This window comes from Miniopterus natalensis, chromosome 20 (genome assembly GCF_054644295.1).
Source record: "Miniopterus natalensis isolate mMinNat1 chromosome 20, mMinNat1.hap1, whole genome shotgun sequence".
In the NCBI taxonomy this organism is placed as follows: Eukaryota; Metazoa; Chordata; class Mammalia; order Chiroptera; family Miniopteridae; genus Miniopterus; species Miniopterus natalensis.
The window spans coordinates 7,052,817-7,069,035 of NC_142100.1; positions in this window are offsets into that span (position 1 = coordinate 7,052,817).

Sequence of the window (16,219 nt, forward strand, 5' to 3'; positions counted from 1 at the left end):
AGCAGGTGGACTTCCCGCTCAGTCCTGGGTAAGAAGGAAGAGACCCCAGCACCCCAGCCCCTAGGGAGAGGAATGCCGCAGTCCAGGGCATGTGAGCTCACTTACCTCCCAATGGCTGGGAAGGGAGCTGCACTGTAAATTTTTTCTCCAGAGATCATCTGTTTTTCATGTTACCTCACCTTTCACCAGCACATCTTACCCTTTCTCCAAAACTCCAGAACGTCATAATGGGAAGAAAACTTAAAGATTCACTTATTTGCACAAAAGGCAGATGAAATGGAGATTTAGAGAGCTTGGGCTTGCCTGACGTCACACCGCCGGTTAGAGTCAAACCAACTGGGTCTAGGAACTGGATCTCCGGACAGGGTTTGTCCCAGAGACTCCCTCCACCTTCGGACACAGCAGGCCTCCTACCATCTCCCTCACCTCCTCCCAGCCAGACCACTGCATAATAGTGCACTCATTTCTCCTGCCTCGGCGCCCCCATAGCTTTCCCTGCCTGCCCCCGAGGGCGTGGAGGGCCAGGAGCCTGCTGCGTGTCCTGCAGGACAGATGTGTTTACATGCAACTGCAGAAGGCAATACTGCCACAAACACTATTACTTTCAATACAGTCTTTGGGTTTGGCAGCCCAGCTGTTTGTGTGTCTGCTTTAATTTAGTCAGACTACTGTTTCTTTCAGGTGGTGGCCTAAAGGAAGCAGCCCTGAGCTGACCAGGGCTCCAATGTGGAGACAACGCCGCCTCTAACAGCAGGACCCGGCTCCCCAGAGAGGCTGACAAATGGCTCTGGGTGCAGGAGAAAGCAGCGCAGGGAATGCTCCTGGGTGAGAGGCTTGGCCCTGCCATTGATTAGGTGCTCTGCTCACCTTGTGCTCAAAAGGGGGGCACACGGGCTCTGGGGTCATTACCACAGTGGGTGGGCTGAGCTCAGGAAGCGAGAGGAAGCACATTCACACGGCTTGTGACTTAAGCAGGATAAAACACTATTAAAGGCAATCAGTTGGAATTGCTTTCAATACATAAATATTTTGGGAAATGATTAGTTCATTTTAATTACCTCCCTAACATTGATAACAATATTTTTATGAGCAGTGGCTTCTCCAAGGAGGCTGCAAGGTGGTGCCGAGTCTACTGCTCGTGCCCCACTCTTCCCCTTGGAAAAACAGCCATCGTCTATTCATTGTGAATGTGGCAGGAGTTGGGGTACAGAGGGGACCAAAGAATTAAGTCGACCTCACAAAGCCAGACATAGGAATTCTGTCATTTTCACCCAAATCCAGCATGAAGTCTTAAATGTTCTCTGGCCTGAGGCCTCTGGAACTGGGCCAGGCCAGGTCCACTCAGAATCTAAAACCATCTTGGACCCGATGGTCCTCCCGTCACAGATGTGTCCGTTTCAACACACCAGCGGAAGCAGACAGCTTCCCTTTTTTAAAATCAGCGATGATTCAGAAACATGCACACGCTCCCTGTACAGAGGTAGGCGCTTTGGCCAAGAATCACATTTCTGTTTTGAAACAACTCTGTAGGTTTTACCAACTAACAAGCATGAATCCTGTACTTTATAAGCACAGAGAGCAGGTCGGATACAAGTGTCATTGATCAACCACCTCACTCAGCAAACAAATTCATTGCTGTCAGCTACATGGGGAATTAACAAAACCCTCCTACTTCTGCTAAGTATGGAAATGTCTAACTTAATATAGTGGGGAGGGGAGGACAGTTTGGTCTTAACACCCCAATTATTATTTGGAAGTCAGGTGACAAAGATTATACAGGTGAATGTTAGTGTCACAAATGTACACACAGATCACCAAATTGTTTATTTTATTGTTATTTTTTCATTTTCATTTTTTACTTTTTTAAATAGATCTTTATTGATTTCAGAGAGAGGAAGGGAGAGAGCGAGAGAGAGATAGAAAGAAACATCAATGATGGGAGAGTTATTGATCGGCTGCCTGCTGCAGGCCCCCAACTGGGGGTCGAGCCCGCAACCCGGGCATGTGCCCTGACTGGGAATGGAACCGAGATCTCCTGGGTCCTAGATGGGTGCTCAACCGCTGAGCCACGCCTGGCTGGGCACCAGAACTCATTCTCTCTCCCTCCCTCCCTCCCTCCCTCCCTCCCTCCCTCCCTCCCTCCCTCCCTTCTTTCTTCTCTCCCTTCATTCCTTCATTTCTCTTTCCCCCTTTCCTCTTCCCACTGGTATCATTTGCACGAAACTGAAACACCTAAAAGGCACCACCTGCCGGTTGGCCTTTCAGACAAGGACAGGGCCTGTAGGTCCCAGCCCGATGAGTTCCTCGTCACTCCATGATTAGGATCTGCAGGTTTTGTGACTTCAAAACCAGTGTTGTCCTGCTTCCTTAGCTCTCACATCATTCCTGGGGGCAGTTTTCAGGCTCACACAGGACAGAAAAGGAGGTGGCAAAGATAGAACACATGGTTCCATGTGCCGAAAGGGAATTTGCTATTAGAAATTCGGTGACACTTTACTGGGCTGGCACCCAGCTTTCACGTCCCAGGAAGAGGGCAGGATACGCGGAGGCCCTGGGCCCAGGAACCCCCAGGCTGGATAACAGAGAGGGCTAGCTGCGTTTTCAGATCCAGCCGTGCAAAGGGCTCGCACAGCTCTTTTCACACAAGTAAGACAAATGCTGCTTAGAGTTTTGTTCCCTTTGCTGCATAAAACTGTCCTCAGGGCTCTGTTCCAAACACATATTGTGGAAGAAGAATAAAAAAGTGACAGTCGTGTACTCTGATTTGCCCAAAATGTCCTTTGTGCTTTGTGAATCTGGCGTGGTGGGCAGGAAGGTAGCCCCGCCTGCAACTGAGATTTGAGGTTACAGGGGAACCCCTCCTCCAAGCTGGGGAGCAGAGCACCATTTCCTCTTGATTTCAGGAACACACCCCCCAGTTGCTAACTGCAGTCTCCTCACTGATGGTTGGCTTCATCAGCTCTCAAACACACACACACACTCACACACACACACACACACACTCACACACAGGGAATGCACCACCTCAATCCTCTGGCCGCCCTTTCTCTCCACCCCTCACTCTTGCCCGATGAGATCTAGAGCCCACGACTCTTTCCTCCGCTTTCCCCCCTAGCTTTGGCTGCTGAGGGGTGGTTATTGTGTGGTGTCACGTCCCGGGCGATCTTTAGCTTAGACCTGCGCTTAGTGTCATCCAGGTCCCAGGCATCGCACTGGAATGAAGGCCAAGGCACGCTCCATGCTTCTGAAAATCCCATGGAGGTACAAAGTGTCCACATCAGAACGCCTGCCAAGAGGGTGGAGTGCGGGCAGGGCAGGGCCGGGCAGAAGGTAAGAAGAGAGACGTTTGTAAAACTCAGGGCGCCGGAGCCGGGTGCCACACTGCAGTGTCTGCAGCTTTATCTTAGAAGAAATGGGGAGCCGCTGAAGGCTTTTAAGCAGGGAAGTAGCATATTTTGTTTAGAAATGTAATTCTAAAGCAAAGACCATAATCCGAAATTAGGCAGATGATGAATCTGTTTACGTCCACTCTATTATTAAAGGCAAAATAATTACAAAGAAACAGGGCGATGCAAGAAACTAGGGGAAGGTCACAAGAGGAGGAGAGCAGCAAAGGGGGCCATCAGCGGAAACCCCTCCTCCGTCCGCCCCCCAGGCCCTGGCTTGGGTTGGCCCCATTTTCTGACTTGCACCCCACAAGCAGCTTCCCTGAGGCGGGCCTGCTTGAGCCAGCACTGCAGTCACAGTCCCTCCTTCACCGCAGGGGCCAGCGGCCAGCTCCCGATGCCCTTGTCCTTCACCTTCCTTTCTGAGTCCCTCTCCCCATCCCCTGGAGCCCCCCCAGCCCCTCCCTGCTTTCCCCTATTAATTGCTGAAATTCGGTGCCCTGGCAGGCTGCTGTTCACAAAAGATTAGCCCTTCTAGCAGGAGGAGGCGATTCAAACAGGAGAGAGTTTTGTTTTTAAGGCAGATGAAAGGAAGCCCAAGGAGATGTGCGTTTGACCCTCCGACACGCTTCTTCACGCCTCCCCCGGCTTCCAAAGGAGGCTCTGTGAATGCGAAAGGCATCGGCGGCTGTGTCTGCTCCAGAAGAAAGGGGAGCGGTCTCCCCGCAGCCTTTCCTTTGGGCCGCGCCGCCCCCCTGCCCCCGCTCCGCAGCCCGCCTCAGATGCCCGCCTGACCTTCTCAAGGTCACTCCCCGCGCCAGCCCCCTGGGCCTCTCCCAGGGACCTGCGCAGGAATGAAAGGGCCAGGCTTTGTTTTCTGTCGCACCTCAGCCACAGCGGAGTCCTTGCCCGGGGCAGAGACACCTGAAGTTCCCAGCAGGGCGGTCCCACTCGGTTCCCCTGGGCCCCGTGCCCTGCGCCCTGGAAGAAAGGCCGCAGCTGCCGCCAAGGGCTCCATGCTCACTGTGCCTCCCCCGGGGCCCGCAGATGAGCACTCCGGAGCCTGCACGAGCCTCCAAGTGCCCTTTCTCAGCCTCCCCTGTGCACGTTCCTTCTCAGACAGCGTTTGATGCCAGCACTTTGCAGCCTTACTACATTCACTCTGCAGTCAGTATTGACTGCACACCTGTCTGGTATTTGCTTGCTACACGGGTGATGCTGTCTTGGGCCCCGCCTCTCCAGTTGGGAGGGACAGTGCTCCTCCGTGCCTGTTCTGGCAGCTTTGGAGGGTGCAGAGAGTGGCTGAGTCACCTGGCGTCTGCACAGTACCTGCGCCCGCTGTGCTCTGCACAGAACTGGCACGAGCTGCACGCTGTTTCTTTTTTGCAAACGTAGTTCCTGATCCATGGCGAGCGGATCTGCTGTGTGGTGATGAGAGTCCCACTGCAGAGAACTGCTGTGCGAAGGAATCGCCTCTAAAACAATGTTACTAATCAACTTGGGCTAGAGTTAGAACCTTTGTGTGCCCAAAGCTGGGTGGCTTTGTGCAAAGTATGTATCATCTCTGAGCCTCGGTTTTCTCATCTGTGAAATGGAAATACGCTGCTTTATATTTCGTAAGATTCTGGTTAAGAAGTACTAGCCTCATGGCAAATGCTCAAAAAGGGGCCATTCTTGCCCAACTGGCAGTGCTCAATGGTTGAGCACTGACCTATGATCCAGATGGTCATGGCTGATTCCAGGTCAGGGACATGCGCGGGTTGTAGGCTCGGACCCCAGTAGGGGAGTGTAGGAGGCAGCTGATCAATGACTCTCATTAATGCTTCTATCTCTCTCTCCCTCTTCCTTCCTCTCCCTGAAATCAATAAAAACATATTTTTTAAAATGTGGCCATCCTTTTTGGGCACAGCTGATCATTGTAGGTGAAGCACAGGAGTAAGTTCCTCCCTGGGCTGCTCTTCGCATCTCCGTGCATCTAAGCAGGAGGCCTTTTGTTCAAGCCCTGCTCAGAGGCCAACCCCGAAGCTTCCTCCCAACTCCTCCTCTCCCCGGACAGAATTCATGTTTTCTTTTCTTCAAAAATGCCAGGATTTTATAACTTACCTCTTTCATATAGCTCTCTAACATAGATTATAAGCTTCTTACCTGCAGATTCGGGGTCTGCCCATCTCAGTAAATATTTTGCACAAATGAACAAAAGGAAGTCGAGACAGGAATTTTGTCTCCCTCTTTCAGCAGGGGAGGGTCTGTCTCTAAGAGAGCCGCTGGCCGCTCCTGGGCAAGAGGGATCTCTCCTCAAAGCCCACAGAACCTCAAGGGACCCAGTGATGAATAACTACCTTTCAGTTTAGGGGAGGCCCTAAAATGCCCATTAAGAGGGGCATTGAGGCATCGCACATTAATCCTAAGCATTCCTTTAAACCCAAGAGAAATAACTAACTGTTGCATAATTCAGTAAGAAGCCCAGACTGGGGGCCGAATTTACTTTCACAGTAACCAGTGAGTAAGTACCACCCACAAAACTACTTAGTTAATTTAAAATCCTGACAATTTAACACCACTCTGGCGAGATAAGAACCATTTATTAAAAGGCACAGTTCATTAACCCAAATGCTACTGGCATATTTGCTCAGAGAAGGGGGTGGGAGCAAACCTCATCAGGAGGCCCCTTCTTTCCCTGCCCAGGAGTCATGGGATGTGGGCTGTGAGGCTGGGAACTCCCTGTGAGCGATGGCCACGTGACTCCTTTTCCTCAACATCCAGTCCTGTGGGGATCACCTCACAGTACCCAAGTTATGGTAGAACGAGTGATAAAACCTGAGCCCGAGCAGAGGAGGTGCTCCAAGCTTTCTTTTCTGCCTTCCACTCCCACTGACTGCTCTCCCTGCCCCGGCTCTCCTCCTGCCTGGCTGCTCTGTGAGCCTTCCCTGGGTCAGGAGCATGGCTCCCACATCAGTGTCACATGCCATATTTCTGTCCTCAGTCACTGGGTTTTTCGACTGTGCAGACTGGGTGCAGCTATAAAACATTTCTCAATTGCACCATGGTGCTGCTTGCCAGGGCATTGTATGCAGCCCTTGTATAAAAACTGACAAGCGAAGGACAGCGCTGAGCACAGGGCTCCCTTTTGTGACACTGTCTTTTTCTGGACACATAACAAATCTATTTAGGATGAAAACGCACTGAATCCCACACAGACATGTTGAGTCACTAAGGTCCTCTCCTGAGAGCTTTGTTTTTCTGGTTTCTGTTTCAATCCAGTCTTGTCATTATTCTCTAGAAAGCCTCAGGCCACCGACAGGAACAGAAACTGGAGTGGGCCTCTGAGGAGCAGGCTGGTGCCTGGACTAGTGGCAGACTGGGGTCTCCAATATTTACAACTAAAATGTCACCCTATCTCATTAACTGTAAAAAGTAAGCTTAACTTGCCAAGTCGTTGTAATCAACTTTAAAACTGACTCTGCGGGAAGCCCTGTGACAAGGTTTGCACGGGGCAGGTGATTTTACCTGTGTCTCTGCTCAGTGCACAGGTCAATGCGCATCTGGGCATTTCCTGGGCTGCAGGTGTGCACTCTGGGAGTGGGCAAGACTTTAGGTTGTTCTCAGTGACTCATATAATAAGGTTACCCATTGGGCAAAATATTTGTTGGCATAGATTATTTAATTCTCACAGCATCCCAGAGAGCTAAGGATTTCTGTATGATCACTATACAAATAAGTCAATAGAGGGTAAATGAGATTGAACAAATTGTCCTGATTTCTAGAAGGGGGTTATACATATATTTAATGTTCTGGAAGGATGGTATTATTCTTACGTTCAGAGACACTGCTTTTTAGGAAAAAATATTAATTCTAATGTGTTTGAGCAACCATTTACTAGTTACCAAATACAACATTAAATTTCTAAAATATGTTTTTATTGATTTTTAGAGAGAAAGGGAGAGAAATGGAGAGATAGAAACATGGATGAGAGAGAAACATCATTGATCAGCTGCCTCCAGCACGCCCCCTACTGGGGATCGAGCCTGCAACCTGGGCATGTGCCCTGACCGGGAATCAAACCAGTGACCTCTTGGTTCCTGGGTTGATGCTCAACCACTGAGACACACCAGCTGGGCTTAAAGATAAAATAATGAGCGAGACAGTTCTCGTCCCTCTTGCACTAGCATCTCATTTGGAGGAAGTAAATAGTATACAAAAAAGCAAATTAACAAGATAGCTTCAGAAAGTAATAGGTATTCTACCAAAGGTTGTGCTGATGATTCGGCAGAGAGTACAGGGCACACTGAAGTAGGCTGGAGGAGGCCTCTCTGGGATCTGAGTTACAGAAAACAGCCCTTCATGGGAAGGTCTGGAGGAAAAAGTCCCAGGCAGGAAACCTGGCAAATGGAGAGTCTCTGAAGTAAGACCGAACATGCCAAGTTTGAGAAACAGAAAGATAGTTCCTGGGGCAAAATTACTGAGGAAGACGGTGATATGTGAGGACCTCTAAGATGCAGGAAGGGTCAAGACATCAGAGCCTTGGGGGCATTGGGAGGAGTGTGGATTTTATTCTAAGTATAAAGGGAGATTGACAATGTTTTTTTTACACTGGACAGTATTATTTAGGCTGCTGTTTGGAGAAAGGATGATAGGAGTTGTGTGGTAAAGGATGGATGAAAAGTGTGGAAGCAACCAAATTGCCTACTGCAATAGCCCAGGCAAGATGGCGTGATCCCTTGGATGAAGGTATCGAGTGAAAGAGAATCAGTATGGGTTGGAGATTTGTTGTACAGGTAGAATAAGAAATGCTGACAGACTTGATGTTAGGGGTAAAGAAAAGAGAAGAACAAGGGTACTTCTTGGGTTCTGTGTTTAAGCAATATGTGTAGAAGGCCGCCATGGAGAGAGCTAGAGAGGACCGAGGGGAGAGCAGCCTCACCGTGGGCTGCAAGTGGAGAGTAATGAGTTCCACTTTGGACATCAAACGGCAGATGGGATCTATTCAAAGACACACAGCTTGATTACTACTGAAAGAGGAAAACCACAAAAACAACAACAAAAAAGCTTTTTAACTGGTCAGACCGGCTTCTGTAGATGTGAAGTATTTTTCTATTACAAAGGACTGGACAATTTCCTGGGCCTTGGGTTGAAGTGAGAGGCAACCTTTGTTATGTGTCTCAATGACAAAATTGTCAGCTGTGGGCATCCTTTCTGCCCAAGGTTCTATAAAGCAATTGATCGTTGTGATCATTTCCCCATAGACAGATATGTCCTTCCCGTTATCAAATTCACACCCTGCTGCTCGGCTTCCATGCATTTCTAGACACATGATGATTTTATTCGAATACTAAATCATGGTCTGGCTGAAAGAATCATTTCTTAAGAAACTTTAAGTGGCAATTAAAACTAACACATGCAGTACCAACAATGCATATCACTCAAGGAACTGAACAAAATGTGACCAGGTTTGTGCATGTGCACGCAACAGAAACTAAACAACTCCACTGGGCAGACAGAGGTTATAAAATGTCATCGACCATGAGATGCATCCCTAGAATGTGAGAAAATATGGGTCATTGAATGAATGAAGTGAATGAATGAATGAAATCTAAAGTTCACAGGCAAGGTCTGGGCTGGAAATGCAATTTGACAGTCACCAGTATAAAGAGGTATTGGAAGCCATAGTCCTAGGTGAGATGTCCTGGAAAAGTGACCAGAGAAAATGTCTCAGGGCAAAGCTCTTGGCAACCTGGCACTTACCGATCAAGCAGAGGAGGCAAGTGGGCAAAAGAGACAGAGAGGAAGTGTTTAATGAGCTGGGATGAAAACCAGGAGAGTATGATGCCAGGGAAGCCAAGAGGAAAATTTCAAGAAAGAGGAACTATGTCAAGTGCAGCTGAGAGGTAGATTAAAGATTGGAAATTGACCACTGCATTTGGTCAACAATATAAACATTGCTGATGACCTTGGGGAGGACAGTGTTGGGGGAGTCATCTACCAGAAAGGAGGGTTGGAGAGCAAAAGAGAGGAGAAACAGTGAAGACAGTGAGTAAAGACACGTTGGTAGCTGAAGGAGGCTATGTGGTCAAGAGAAGTGGTTGACATGATAGTTGCTGCTTAAAGATGGAAGGTACTCGAGCAGGTGTGTGTGCAGATGACAGTGATCCAGTGGAGAGGAAAGAAGTAATGACGCAGGAGAAAGGAGAAGATCATTGCAGGATTGAAATCCTTGCGGGAGGAGGGGAAGGGCCCCAGAGCGTACCCTGAGAACTGGAACCCTGAAATGCAAAGGGTCTGTCACCTGCCCTGAAAGCCAGGTGTATTAGAAGATTTGACACCTGGAGGATGACTAGCTCCTGATCGCTTCAGTTTCCTCAGTGAAATATGAGTCATTCGCCCCAAATGGGAGCCAGGAGATTTTGGAAGACTGCAAAAGTGTTGAGTAGAGGGGAGAAAGTACAACTAGAAGAATGGCTCTTAGAGGAAAGAGCGCCCGTCTTCTAGGAATGCATAGTGGGGCTCCTGAGCAGCAGTAAGCACCTACAGAGATTTAAAATGATGTCAGTCGCATTTGTTTTTTCCAGAAAAGTCCAGGATCAGAGAAAGCAGATAGGTGGTTTCAACCCAACTTGAGGTTTTCCCAGGGAAATGCAACAGGAGGAAAGAGAGCCGGGGAGTCGAGGGTTCTTGCAGAGAAGGGTCCAAGCATTGATAGTAAGTAAGAAGTAAAGTGCAAATAGGATATAAGTGAAAAAACTGGGGGGTCCATGGTTTAGGCAATGTGCTGTGTGTACCTTTGGGACAAGAGGGTAGACTGTGTCCTTGGTGCCCAGTGAAGTATCTCATTACTCCATATGGCAGGATCAGAAGCAGCCTCTGGATGAAGAGGTGAGTGCGAGCAAACAGTGTCTCTCTCCTCAGAAAATGCTGACGGTCCAGGAGGCCTGAGGATCTCAGAACATGGGAGAAGTGTAAGCCGAGTGGTTGGAGCTTCCTTTTTATGCAGCCTGGCTTCCTCCACAGCAATTAAGTTAGGTTTCACCTTCTTGAGTCCCCAAAGGCTAATGAAGAGCAGCTGCCAGTCAGCCCCATGGAGTTTCTTTATTTCAGTTGTGAACTTGTATTTGGTTACCCCTTGGGTTTCTTTCTGTTGAACAACACAGTTTCCTGTCACAGTCCTGATGGGCCCTATGGTGTGTGTAGCCCGTTGAGCATTCCCATGGAGCTCCTCTGGGGTACTACAGATGCCACAGCCATTTAATAGGGGTTCCAATAAAGCTTCAATAGAACCAATGTGACCAGAGGATATCCCACTGTGTCTATGTTTTTACCCTGGACTATCTGCTTTGTTTTAATAATTACTTTTTAGATACTAGCATTATATCGCAGGTTTATGTTCAGTCTTTGGTTGTTTCTGGGCATCTTTCCATCCTGCGTGGGCATGCACTTGTGTCTGGATTGACTCCACCCATTTATTGGCTCCTGCTTTTTTTCACAACTCCATAACAGGGCCTCTCTCTTCTATGGGTTTTCACGTAACTCTTATTTTTCTCTCAGTTTCTCATATCTTTAACCTTTCTCAAGGAATCTCATTTGCCAAACTCCATTTGGCCCCTGGGCAAGAAGGGTCCTCCAACGTTTGGTTCTGTTTTCTCTGTTGCCTAGTTACCTCTCTTGTGGAGAGAAGAAATTGTCTTCATTGGTCATTTTCTTCCAAACAATCAGTACAAGATTCTGAACACTAGTGATGCTCTGGGTCTGGGGTTAAGTGATGCAACAACAATCATGATAATTTCTAAATGTAGATCCAATATTTTATTATTGTAGTTATAACATGACATGCAGTTTTCATGGTGTTGCATCCATAACATTATTTTTGGAATATAATCTATGTTTAGGGCTCTGTGAAGCCAAATGTTCCCACCCATATAAATCATTGAAGAGCCCAGTTTCTGCCAGCCATCTTTCCAAAGTTGGCACTATATCCAGAAACCATCTTAGGATGACTCTCAGCTCACAGGGCACACTATCCCACAGTAGCAAGGTGACTTCTGCCAAGACTTTGATGGCTGAGCAAGGCACAGCTGCCAGTCTCTCTCCCATCTGCAGCTAGGTGACCAGGCAGTGATCATCAGTCACAGTTTACTCTCTCTCGGTCAAACTCTTAGATTAAAATTTTAAATAACTAAATAAATACACACACACACACACATGCACACACACAATAGTCTGACTCAACTGATAATAGAATAGTGATATGGTGATGAAGATTTTGATGATAAAATGCATCTGAAGGAAATTATTTTACCTTATCATGTTTAATTGTCCTAATTATAACATCTTTTCCAAAAGCCCAGTATCTTTAGGGAGGAGAGAAACAATAGTGAGCATTAAGGTCACCCAATGGAAGAAGAAATAAGAACCACTGCTGACACATCTAAATATCAAAAAGTAAATACAGAGTCTCTATTTATTGAATATCTACTATAGATCAAGGGATGTCATATATTACTTCATTTATCTTTATACCAACACTAAGACAGAAGCATTGTAGCTACATCTAATGCGGTTGCATAGCTTATAGGCATCAGGGATTAAACTCTTATCCACTTGTTTTCAAAACCCATGTTTTAACCTAAGAAATATCTTGAGAAGAGAGATCTCAGTAGTCTGCCCTGAGAAAAAAGGGTGGCAATACATTTTCTCAAATGCTGCAGATATCTTGATAGAATTCAGACCTTTGGTGGAAATAGGTAAAGCTAGATGGCCTGGAAGTTTATTCTTCATGTGGCCTAGGGACACTTTTTGTTAGGGAGGTGTCGTAGCAGACTCAAGAAATTTAGAAAACTTAAGGTCAGAGAGAGGGAGCAGAAAACAGGTTTCACTCCAAGCTCAAGAATAATAGATTAAATAATAAAGAAAACATGTCCTGGATTTCCTAAAATATGCCTTATTTCAATGCTGTGGTCCATTGTTCACATAAGCATCCCTGCCCTTGAAGCTCTGAGGTCAACATATAGTTCAGCACGTAAGGTTTCTGTGTGAAAAGATAACCTTCAGACTTCCTCCTGGGGCATCCTTTCCCGGTCACCAATTCAGAAAAAAGGGGGGTGCAAAAATGTGTCCCATGTCTATAGCATACTGCCACTTTTCAAAGAGTCTAGAACTTAATCGCCAAAATCATTTTATAGCGGATGAAACCAAAGCTGAGAGTAAACTGCTCCAGCTCACGTAGTCAGTCAGCATCAGGATTCAAACCAAGGCCTCTCTGGTCCTGAACCCGTGCTTTTGGTTGGCGCCGCAGGGATTTGGAAGGGAGACACTGCGCAGGGATAGACTGGCCTCTGCAGGGGGCGCCTCTGGTGTTTTATATTTCAGAAGAGGAGTGTGGTCTTCAGCATAAGGGCATAAGAACCCCAACGTGAGCCCTCAGAAAGCTTGTAGGAACAGAAACAAAGATGCAGTTGCTTCTGGTTGGCTGGTAAAACTGAGCTGACGTGAAGAGAGACTGGAGAGAGGGGCCAGGTGAAGCCCTAATGATATTCGTTACCGCTCCCTCATCCTACAAAACTCGGTTTCCCTATGCTGGCTGGAGGGGTGGGCAGGGTGGTTAGGTGCCCACCCTCCTCACTTAATTACAGTGTGCTATATCCCATGCATGTACTAGAATTCGTCTTATAAAAATGATGTTATTGGGTCTTAAAAGGGTTGTTTATTGGCAATTTGGTGTGGTCCTATCTAATGCTGTAATCACGGTCACCCATAAATCTCCCTGTAAACATGCCAGAGCACGGAGCCCATGGCCAAAGGGGCTGCTGCTGGGCAACCACCCATCAATTTTTATGGAGGAAGAGGAGCCATCAGCGATTCCAGGGAGCCAGCTGGTAAAGAGGAGGGCCCCTCGCCCCAGAACTGGCTTCTGAATGAGTGGTACAGATGATAACAAAAGGTGAAAGCACAGGACCATGACCTGCCTCGTCACGCTTCTCAAACGTCCAGGGAACATCGCGTGGAGGGGCTGTGCGCACGGGGCAAGGGTACAGGGTGGCGGCCGCGCCTTCGAGGCCCACACCCCCGCCCCATCGCTAGTTTCTGCGTGAAATGAACTCTTGTCCTCCTTGGTCGTCTCATCTGTAAAATCATGATGAATGTAGCACCCACTTTGGAACATAATAAAAAATTAACAGAAATAATACATACAAAGCAATTAAATTATTGTTATTATTGAAGATTGTTCTTTTAGAGTGTAAAGCCTGGAAGTCTTTATATAAAGCTTGTTGAGGCCTGTTCCAACTCTCAATCTTCAGACTATTCACCTTGTCTCCCTTCTACCACCCAGCTACCCCTAAGATCCAGCACAGGATAACTGTGGTTTCCATGGGCTCTAGCTTGGGGTGACAATCCTGGCAGAAGAACTAAAGATGCCTTCTTTTTAAAAGACATTGGACCCTAGTTTGGAGGGCAAGAGTTTTTAAAAGAAGTTTAGGATCCACATGCACATTAAGCTCTGTCAAAAGATGGAATAGGTGTTTTTCAACATACACCACTCGTATTGTTTCTAAATACATACATATGGGTGGTGCCGTATTTAATTTCACACATATTGTTTAGAAATGCCACAGAATTTATGGCAGCTTTTATTGTGTGTTTTTTTAATCATTGCATACCAAAAATAAAATTACTTTCATGTGGACACCCAAGATATTTTTCAAATCCTTCTTTTTAGACATTCACAAGACTGCCATATAATGGAAGAATCATGAAACTAAGAGATAAAAAACCTGACTTCAGGTCTGAGTGCTGCTCTTCCGTCACACACAGGACCTGGAGCTACTTCATTGTCCTGTGCCTCAGTTTCCCTGAGAAAAGTAAAATAAACAATGATAATAGGATAACTAGTAATCTGGCCTAAGGAAACAATCATAAAACTGGAATAAGGCAATATCCAGAGAGATGTTCACTGAAACATTATTTATAACAGCCAAGGATTAAAACAACATAAATGTCCAAACATTTGGTAATGGTATCATACATCTACTTGATGTAATGTAATGAAACCAATTAAACTTACGTTCACTAATACTATGTAACGACATGGAAAATTGCTTCTGATCTATTCTTAAAAGAAAAAAAATGAGATATAAATGGTATGATTATATCTATATAATAAAAACCATGGCAAAGACTAAGAAAAAGATGGAAAGAAATACATTAAGTGTGCCTGTGCATGAGTGACTTTAAATCTTTTTAAAACTACTTTTGTACGGTTTCCAAATTATATTTAATAAGAATATATTGCTCACACTAAACAAAATATATCAATAATAGTCAACTGAGAGAGTCGAGTTAAATGTGTTCTCCGGCCCTTTCGGTTCTAACATCAGACTGCAGCCAGGAAGATTTAAAGATGCAATAGACTTGTGAAAGCCCTTTCAAACGTGCGCCTCGTGGCATGATTATAAGGTCTTATTATTAACTTGTACCGAGCACAAACCAACACAAATCCATTAATAAAACAAAGTAGCGAAATGAAAAAGAGGCCGATGACACACATTCTACTTGCTGTTAGAGCTCTTCTTGGCCCAAATCTTCTCGACCCAACCTTTAGAAGAGTGGATTTTACACCGTTTTTTGCCGTGTAGTCCCCTCTGCCCTTTGTGCTGACATAATTGTCAAGCAGGTTTTATGGCATCTTCCAGTGATGGGCGGAACAGATGGCCAAGCCCAGCTCGGGGACCGGTGTCTGCACTGGTGTCGGTGATGATTTTCAGGGCAAGGGGAAGAGCGGCACAACTGCGCCTGTAAGACACAGGGCCGGGCCACGCAGGCAGGCAGGCTAGACGTGAAAGGGATGGCTGGTGGGCTTCGCTGTTGAAAACCCACGCGAGCTTCTTCATACATCGTAATGCCGATGCCAACGTGTGCACAGTGGGGAGTGAACGCAGGAAGTGGGTTTTCAGCCCGAGTCATAGACTCTAGCTCAGCCCAGGTCACTAGTTCAATTCCTGCCAGAACAGGAGCAGTTGCCAAAGTGTATCTTTACTTTATCCAAGTATATTACCTCACCCTCACCCAGAGAAAAGCTGAAGGGATGGTCAAAACAAGAGGAAATAATACAAGACAAAATTCTGAACTTAAGTTCAAGACATCTGGGTTTGCCTTGTGAAGCTGTAATGTACCAGCTACACAAACCTTGACCTGGGCACAAGGCCTCTGAGCCTCAGTTTATTCTTGTATAAAATGACGTTAACCTGCTTTGGAGGAGCAGTCAAAAGGATTTCAGTGTAATCTCTGAGGTGCCTGGTGCCTGGTAGACCCTGAGGGGTCATCTCAGCTTAACAAGCGGATCTGAGGCAGCCTGGAAAAGAAGTCCGAGTCCCAGGTGCCTAGCAGGAAGACGGCTGGGGCCCAGAGAAATGAGACAGCAAAGCAAAGGCGAATTAAATGCAGATTTTCTATTTCCCCCTCTATTTGTGTTTGCTTTTGTTAGTTCCAAACGCTGGGGCATATTGCTCGACAAGACAAGAATAATCTAAAGCTCAGATGGGCGAAGGGACCAGTTTGTCCCTGTTGGGCCTGAGTCACTGCCATGGCCCTTCAGACTGGCTCACAGGGAGAGCAATAAAATCACAGGGTTTGCTAGATAAAGGGACCTTCAAAATATGAAGCCCCAAAATAAGAGAAATGAAGCTCAGGAAGGTGAAGCGGGTTACTCAGAGTTGCACAGATAAGCAACAGAGCTGATATTCAAATGTAGTTCCTCCCAGTCCCAATTTAACATTTTTCCACTGCATATATTTTGATGATTCAAAATATACTTTTCTGGCCTGAGAAGTATGATATAAATGCAA